Raw genomic sequence first — 8,664 nt, forward strand, 5'->3', positions numbered from 1 at the left:
TATTGTATTTAATTGTGTTATTTTTTTATTTTAAATTTTATTAAATTAAAAATTATTTTTATAACTTTAGTTAATTTACAAAATATTTTCTTAACTCTATTTCTATGCAATTGCATTGTAATAGAGTTAAGGGCTTGTAACCAAGCATTTCACGGTAAGATCTACACCTGTTGTGTTCGGCGTATGTGACATTTTCGGTTAAATGTAACCCTTCAGAATATCAGAGGACACTTTTTGTTTCCCACCATTTCCCTTTTTCTGTCAAATGTTTTTCTTATGATGTTAGGTAGAGGGCAAGAGATCGATAGAAACACACATAGGAGTACCCACACTGACACAATGTGTATATGCTACAGGCAACAGTGTTACCCACTTGACCAGCCCCAGGCACATGAGCAGACAGTTTTACCTCCAGCTGTATGCAACTGTCAAGAGGGTCTCTTCCTAATTCACGGGTGTGTTTCTCCTCAACAGTTAGCCCAATGTGCTCCACCTTGACCATAGCCTTCTTTAGCATTAGGTGGTTGGTTGTTCACTTCTCGGTTCAGCTGCAGGGAAGAGCAATATAGACAAGGTATTGTAAATCTATAATTCATGCAAAATATTCAAGATGCAACCAACATTCAAAACAAAATGTGTAAACAATGAGACACTGAACAGTTTTGTTTGTATGGTTCATATATACGTACAGTACCAGTCAAAAGTTTGGACACACCTACTCATTCAAGGGTTTTTGTTTATTTTTACTATTTTCTACATTGTAGAATAAAAGTGAAGACATCAGAACTATGAAATACCACATATGGAATCATGTAGAAACCAAAAAAGTGTTAAACAATCAAAATATATTCAAGAATTCTTCAAAGTAGCCACCCTTGGCCTTGATGACAGCTTTGCACACTCTTGGCATTCTCTCAACCAGCTTCATGAGGGAGTCACCTGGAATGCATTTCAATTAACAGGTGTGGTTTGTTAAAAGTTAATTTATGGAATTTCTTTCCTTCTTAATGCGTTTGAGCCAATCAGTTTGGTTGTGACAAGGTAAACAAATCTAATAAAATCAAATGTAATTTGTCACATGCTTACTTACAAGCCCTTAACCAACAATGCAGTTGTAAGATAAATAAGTGTTAAGGAAAAAATAGATAAAAAATAACTAAAGAGCAGCAGTAAAATAACAGTAGCAAAGCTATACATAGGGGGTACTGGTACAAAGTCAATGTGCAGGGGCACAGTTGCCATACCAGGCAGTGATGAAACCAGTCAGGATGCTCTCGATGGTGCAGCTGTAGAACTTTTTGAGGATCTGAGGAGCAATGCCAAATCTTCTGTTTCCTGAGGGGGAATAGGCTTTGTCGTGCCCTCTTCACAACTGTCTTGGTGTGTTTGGACCATGATAGTTTGTTGGTGATGTGGACACAGGGGAACTTGAAGCTCTCAACCTGCTCCACTGCAGCCCCGTCTATGTTAATGGGGGCGTGCTCGGTCCTTCTTTTCCTGTAGTCCACAATCATCTCCTTTGTCTTGACGCACTCCATAGCCGATGTGAGTAAGACCTTTAAACAGGTCAACATTCACAAGGACGCAGCGGCAGACAGATTACCAGGACGTGTACTCCGAGCACGTGCTAACCAACTAGCATGTGCCATAAAAATTGTCAAAGACTCCACCCACCCTAGTCATAGACTGTTGTCACTGGTACCGCACGGCAAGCGGTACCGGAGCGCCAAGTCTAGGCCCAAAAGGCTTCTTAACAGCTTCTACCCCCAAGCCAGAAGACTCCTGAACAACTAATGAAATGGCAACCCAGACTATTTGCATTGTCCCCCCCACCTCCTTTTTTACACTGCTGCTACACTCTGTTTATTATCTATGCATAGTCATTTTAACTACCTATATATACATTTTACTTAATTTGTTGTTGTCATTTTAGCAGACGCTCTTATCCAGAGCAACTTACAGTAGTGAATGCATACATTTCATGCATTTTTTTGTTGTTGTACTGGCCCCCCGTGGGAATCAAACCCACAACCCTGGCGTTGCACACACCATGCTCTACCAACTGAGCCACAGGGAAGACTGTGGCTATATACATATTACCTCAATTACCTCGACTAACCTGTGCCCCCGCACATTGATTCTGTTCCGGTACCCCCTGTATATAGCCTCGCTACTGTTATTTTACTGCTGCTCTTTAATTATTTGTTATTTTTACTTAACACTTATTTTTCTGGAAACTGCATTGTTGGTTAAGGGCTTGTAAGTAAAAATTTCACTGTAAGGTGTATTTGGCGCATGTGACAAATACATTTTGATTTGATTTCATTTGTTTTTCAACAGGACAATGACCCAAGACACCTCCAGGCTGTGCAAGGCCTATTTGACAAAGGAGGAGCGTGATGGAGTGCTGCATCAGATGACCTGGCGTCCACAATCACGCGACCTCAACCCAATTGAATTGGTTTGGACCGCAGAATGACGGTAAAGCAGCCAGCAAGTGCTCATATGTGGGAACTCCTTCAAGATTGTTGGAAAAGCATTCCAGGTGAAGCTGGTTGAGAAAATTCCAAGAGTGTGCAAAGCTGTCATCAAGGCAAAGGGTGGCTACTTTGAAGAGTCTAAAACATAAAATATATTTTGATTGTTTAACACTTTTTTGGTTACTACATGACTCCACATGCTATTTCACAGTGTTCATGTCTTCACTGTTATTCTACAATGTTGAAAATAGTAAAAATAAGAAAAACCATTGAATGAGTAGGTATGTCCAAACATTTGAGTGGTACTATATAAATTATAATACATTTCTTATCCCATGGAACCACAAAAACCCATAGTTTAAGGCAAATATATGCTTTTGCTCATGGGTATGGGGAGGTGTGCCCCTGACTGTCCAGTAAGGTAAATTTGGAACAATATTTCAGCCCATTTAAGAACCCCTTTTGGCTCAAGAGCGTCACCAGAGGCAAAAGTTTATTAATCTTCAGAAGTTATTTAATCACCATTGTGTTTCTGCTATACAGAAGAAACCTATTTGAGAATAAGCAACAGCCATCTAAGGAAACCAAACTAGAATTTGAAAACATCGGCACCTTGCACATGGAAAGTTTCACACACGATACATTCTGTTTATAATTCTAACATGTTCCATGACTTCTGAAATTACTTGATCACCTCTTTCCAATACATTTGAAATATATTTAGTAACAAAAATGCACTCCAAACTCAGCATTTGTATAAGCAAATACGAAATAGAATGCATTTTAACGCGTTTTAATTTAATTTGTGTTACTATTAAATTGGTTATTCTGTAAGTATTGTATCCAACACATTTTTAACATGTACATTTCCAGTAGCATAAGAAAATAAATGTAACAAATCTCTCCTCACAGGGCACACTGTAGGGATGTTTTGGTGTACCACATTCCTTATCTAAATGTTGTGAGTGGTGTGTATTTAGTCCTAGAAGCACAGTCCCCTGGGAATTAGCTATTACATTTGAGCACATTACCAGCAGGCAAAACTGGTTGAAATAACATATAGGCTAAAATAACAAATTGTTTGAAATTACATAATTTTGACAATTTCAACCAGTTTTGCCCTATTCCGCCTGGTGGGTTGCATCTTTTGTCCACAATAAAAAGCCACGGAACACTAAAGATCGTAAAACCTAACAATCCAGTCATCCTACAAATCAAGGTGAGTAAAACCCAGACAGATCAACATGCATTATGAGACAGCAGGTTATCATCTCAAGTATAGCATTTGGCCTACAGGACCCAAATGGCCTTCATTAAATTGTAGCTTATTCCTGCTGTTATTGCCAAGGCTTTAGCTCACCTGGCTAACAAAGTTGTGATGCTCAGGGAACCTGGATTCAAAGCCAGCCAGTCACACTGATGGTGCATTTCCACTGGCAAGCTTTGCACCAGTGTCACCAATGTTTTGTTTCCACCTCCGAGTCCTGGCCCCCAAAAAAGTCAAGAAGTCTAGGGCCATGGACCTACACTGACATGGGGCCAGTGAGGACAACTTTAGAGAGGATGTAGTAGCGGTCAACCAGGTCTTCTGATAGGGCTGCTCCATCACTCTAGGAAGTTCTTCTTAGGCCAGGATCTTGCCTGCAGGGTTGGGGGTCAATTTGCTTTTCAATTCAGTAAATTCATGAATCTTTTTGAAATTCCATGAATGAACTGCGGTAAAGCATTGTTTTATTTGTAGTTTTTTTAATTCATGAAGGGAATTTCCTGAATTGAAAAGTGAATTTACTAACCCAACCGTCATCACCTGATATCTCCTGATACGGCTGCCGAGGACACCCACTATTCCATTTGTTGTCAACTGGACTCTCACTTTGGAGCCCTCCCCATTCTCCTCATGGTGGACATTCTGCACTCTGAATTCATCTGGGAACGGAGAGACAGATACAAAATCGTATCTTTATCCATGAAGCACATACAGTATCTGTGAATTAACCACATCACTGGGATTCATATAGGAATAAGGCTCTAAAATCAAATCATACTTAAATTAAAGTAGATTAAAAAAAATGTATGCACTTTGAAGTCAAAATCAACACTACTGTAAAATCAAATCATAGGATCATGTGATGTTTACCAATTTTTCCCTCTGGTTAAGGCAGAGAGGCTGGGTCTGAATCAAAAGCTTCTATAACGTGATCACTTTGTATTTTTTAGGGGTGCAGCTACTCTTCCTGGGTTCCAAACACATTAAGGCACTTACATTACACATAAAACAAAATATAAAACAATACATCCTTTAATATTATTACACCACTACATACATTATCTACAATAAAAAATGTATAATACCACCATACAACGTTATTGTCCCGTCCACTACCAGCTCCCTCTCTCCAGTGCGTGAAGTCACCGGTCTACTTACCACCGGTCCTGACAACCCATCCTTAAGCACACCTGGCAACATTCATTAGACACACCTGCGCATCATTGGGCACTCCTGGACTTCATCACCTCACTGATTACTTCCCCTTTATATAACTCTCCGTTATCACCCACCGTGGTGTTTCCATGTTTACACGGTTTTCTTGTTTTGTATCGTTCAATGTTCATCGTCATTAAACTCATTAACTGCACTTGCTTCCTAACTCCCTGCATCTACATTAGCTATTTCAATGTGTGTGTGTGTGTGTGTGTGTGTGTGTGTGTGTGTGTGTAGAGTGCTAGCATTTGTTTGTCTTCACAGTCCCTGCTGTTCCTTAAGGTGTATTTTTATGTTTTCAAATCTGATTCTACTAGCTTGCATCAGTTACCTGATGTGGAATAGAGTTCCATGTAGTCATGGCTCTGTGTCACACCTTGATCTCTTTCACCTGTCTTTATGCTTGTCTCCACCCCTCCCATCCAGGTGTCGTGCATCTTCCTCATTATCCCCAGTGTATTTATACCTGTGTCTGTTGCCAGTTCGTTTTGTTTCGTCAAGCCTACCAGCGTTTTTTCCAGTGTTCCTTTTTGTCTCTAGTTCCTGTTTTCTAGCTTACCTGGTTTTTTGACGATTCTGCCTGCTCTGAGCCTGCCTGTCGTTCTGTACCTTGTCACACCACCCTGGACTATTAACCTCTGCCTGCCCTTGACCTGTCGTTTGCATGCCCCACTTTTTTGTAATAAGCTTTTGTTACTTCAAAACTGTCTGAGTCTCCTCCTGAGCCTTGACAGTACAAACTGGCCACGATGGACCCAGCAGACTGGAACCAGCTCTGCAACACCGGTATCTTTTGGCTATCACTATGGCAACAGCCCCAGGTACAATAAAATGTTTTATTTACATCTTATAGTTAAATGAGGAAAGCCACCATTGGAAGGCAAGAGGAGTTGCTTCGTAGTCTTATGGAAGGGTTCCAGACCTTGTATGAACGCATTCACCGCACATTGAACACTTTGCTGGAGCAATTCTGTGCGTTGCCTACCATGACAGTAACCTCCCAGCCCCTCAGTAACCCGGCTGTTAGCAGCGCGGCCTCCCTGGTTTCCCGAGAGCCCTGCTTACCTCCCCACAGAACACTTCGCTGGAGAGTAGGGAACCTGTTCGGGCGTTTCTCCCACGGTGTTCTCTCATCGAGCTGCAGCCCCATCCTTCCCCTCAGACCGCTCGACGATAGCGTACCTTATCACGCTGATGTCAGGAAGGGCTTTCACCTGGGCTACGGCCATGTGGGGACAACAGTCTGCCGTATGCTTCAGTCTGGAGGAGTTTGTGGCGGAGGTGAAGGTTTTTGATTCTCCATTGTCTGGGGAAGAGGCTTCCCGGCAGTTACTTCGGCAAGACTCCCGCAGTGTGGCAGACTATGCGGTGGATTTCCGCACATTGGCAGCTGAGAGTGTCTGGAACCCAGAATCGCTGTTCGACACGTATCAGAGGAGGTTAAGAATGAACTAGCAGCCTGACTACTGACGGATCTCGACTCGCTCATTGCCTTAACCATCCAGATCGATGGGTGGCTACGGGAACGCAAGACGGAGAGGGGGTCCAATTCCACTCGTCTGCCCAAGGATTCCACCTCGCCTCCAGAAGTCCGTTCTTCAACAAAGATGGCTGACAAAACATTACGGTGGAACCAAATGTAAGTAGTTATAACGTCATAACGAGTCAAGAAAAAATGCACAATTGAGAGGAATATGTTAGTTAATGTAGAGAAACGATTGAGCATATTTTTTTTGTCAAAGTTAATTTACGAAAATCGCTATTTAGCAAGTTATCTGACTAGCTAACATTAGCCAGATAGCTAGTGTTAGAAGGAATTTGTCATTTGTTTTAATATTTTAGGGACTCCTGAGAACCAGCAAGCTTGTAAGCTTGCCTTGCAACGCAGCTGAAGTAACATAGCTAGCTAACTATTTACTTGCTTATTGTGTAGTGGAGGATAAAAATAACTGTATGCCTATGGATGTGTAGCTAGCTACAGTATGTAGCCGATCTTTGTATGGACCCTAAAATGGATCTGAACTAATATTCATACCAATCTATGAACCTTAACTATCATAGTTGTTGTATCAACTTCAAGTCTGAATGGCATTAATGAAGCCTATGGATTGAGTAGAATATAATAACTTTATTGTGCCAAGGATGCAAGTCCTATATACACATGTACTGTAGTTATTACCAATCATGAGATTCCCACATTGTAGCCTGTACATTGAATATATTCACTGATCATGTACTCTTCCTTGGCAAATAAAGGTGCGGTTCAGGTATGAATCTCTGTGAGACATTCTTTTTCAGTCGTATCCAATACCAGGTGTATCAAACTCCATTCTTTGAATGATGCTGTGTCAGCATGTATGTATGTATTACAATTATACACTTCAACAGTGTTTACCACTCCTGCTCCTGGGACATCAATGATTACACATTGTAACTATGCAATAGACTAAACATGATTGATTTGTAATTCATATATTCAGAAAAAAAACGATGCATATCTAACTCCCTTCATCTGCATTAATCTGAGGACACCGGATAGTATTTTAATGAGATACTTAATTTCAACCAGTGGAGAATGTGAAACGATTTATTGAAAGAAGTTCATTATCCAGGTGTTATAAATGCATTATAATTAAGATAATTGTAATATTATAAGTAAGTTCAATCTGTACTTCAATGCACATATGGTGTGCATTATAAAACGAGGAAGATAGACGAGGTGGGGAGAGGGGTGTAGAAGACAGAAAGGGAAAGAGGTAAGAACAGCGGCAGACAGCATATGATTAATGAATTACAGTGCTACCCTAATATTCTCTCAGTTCATCACAATTGCGGTGTCTCCTAACCAGCCTTCGGCCCCCAGTTGGCCCGACGGTTATCTTAAGAGCCGGTGAGGTGGCGATGACGGGACTGACTTCCTCTCACATCAAAACATACCTGCAGACGAGTGACAGATGGATAGAGAGAGAGAGCATGGTTAAGCCTTGTTTTTTAAAATTCTACCACGTTCAGTCATCATAATAATCATCAGGAGGTGAAATGCAAAACTGACCTTGGATCATTAACTCTGGGACTACTACATCACTATCTGTATTTCAATGTAAAGCATCTCTTTAATAATACTTCCTATTGACCCGACCAAGTGACCTCTCACCTCTGATCATGCTGTGCCCTCTGTCAGCCAGTTCAGATGCGGGAGTGGTTCACCAAAACAGCTGATATAACCTAGAGGATTTAGGGAGAAGGAGAGGATGAAGTGAAGAAGAGCGACATTGTCACGGCTGTTCGAAGGAGTGGACCAAGATGCAGCGTTTTCGTAGTTCCACATATTTATTAAAAGTGAAACTGAATGCAATACACTGAAATACTTGAAATTACAAAACAACAAACCGTGACACAGAGGACAACACACTACTCAAAAGACAATAACCCACAAACCACAATGAGGAAAAACCCCTACTTAAATATGATCTCTAATCAGAGGCAAATGAGGATCAGCTGCCTCCAATTAGAGATCAACCCCAAACAATCCAACATAGAAATAGAAAACTAGAATTTAAACAGAACTAGAAAACATAGATCAGCCCAAAACACCCCTGTCACGCCCTGCCCTACTCTACTATAGAAAATGACATCTTACTTGGGACAGGACGTGACAGACGTGTGTGTGGTCTTACCTGGTGTCCACACTAAGTGGCTAAA

General features: G+C 41.1%; 1 long non-coding RNA gene across 1 annotated transcript; it reads right to left on the bottom strand.

The window, feature by feature from the left end:
* Positions 1 to 3,063: 3,063 nt before the first annotated feature.
* Positions 3,064 to 4,911, bottom strand: LOC106612501 (uncharacterized). Its single transcript, XR_001330312.3, has 3 exons — positions 4,841 to 4,911; positions 4,618 to 4,714; positions 3,064 to 4,406 (listed from the first exon to the last, which is right to left on the bottom strand). It is a non-coding gene; the product is annotated as an uncharacterized LOC106612501 (long non-coding RNA).
* Between the last annotated feature and the right edge of the window lie 3,753 nt (positions 4,912 to 8,664).

The sequence above is a fragment of the Salmo salar genome, chromosome 09 (genome assembly GCF_965601325.2).
Source record: "Salmo salar chromosome 09, fSalSal1, whole genome shotgun sequence".
NCBI classification, from domain to species: domain Eukaryota; kingdom Metazoa; phylum Chordata; class Actinopteri; order Salmoniformes; family Salmonidae; genus Salmo; species Salmo salar.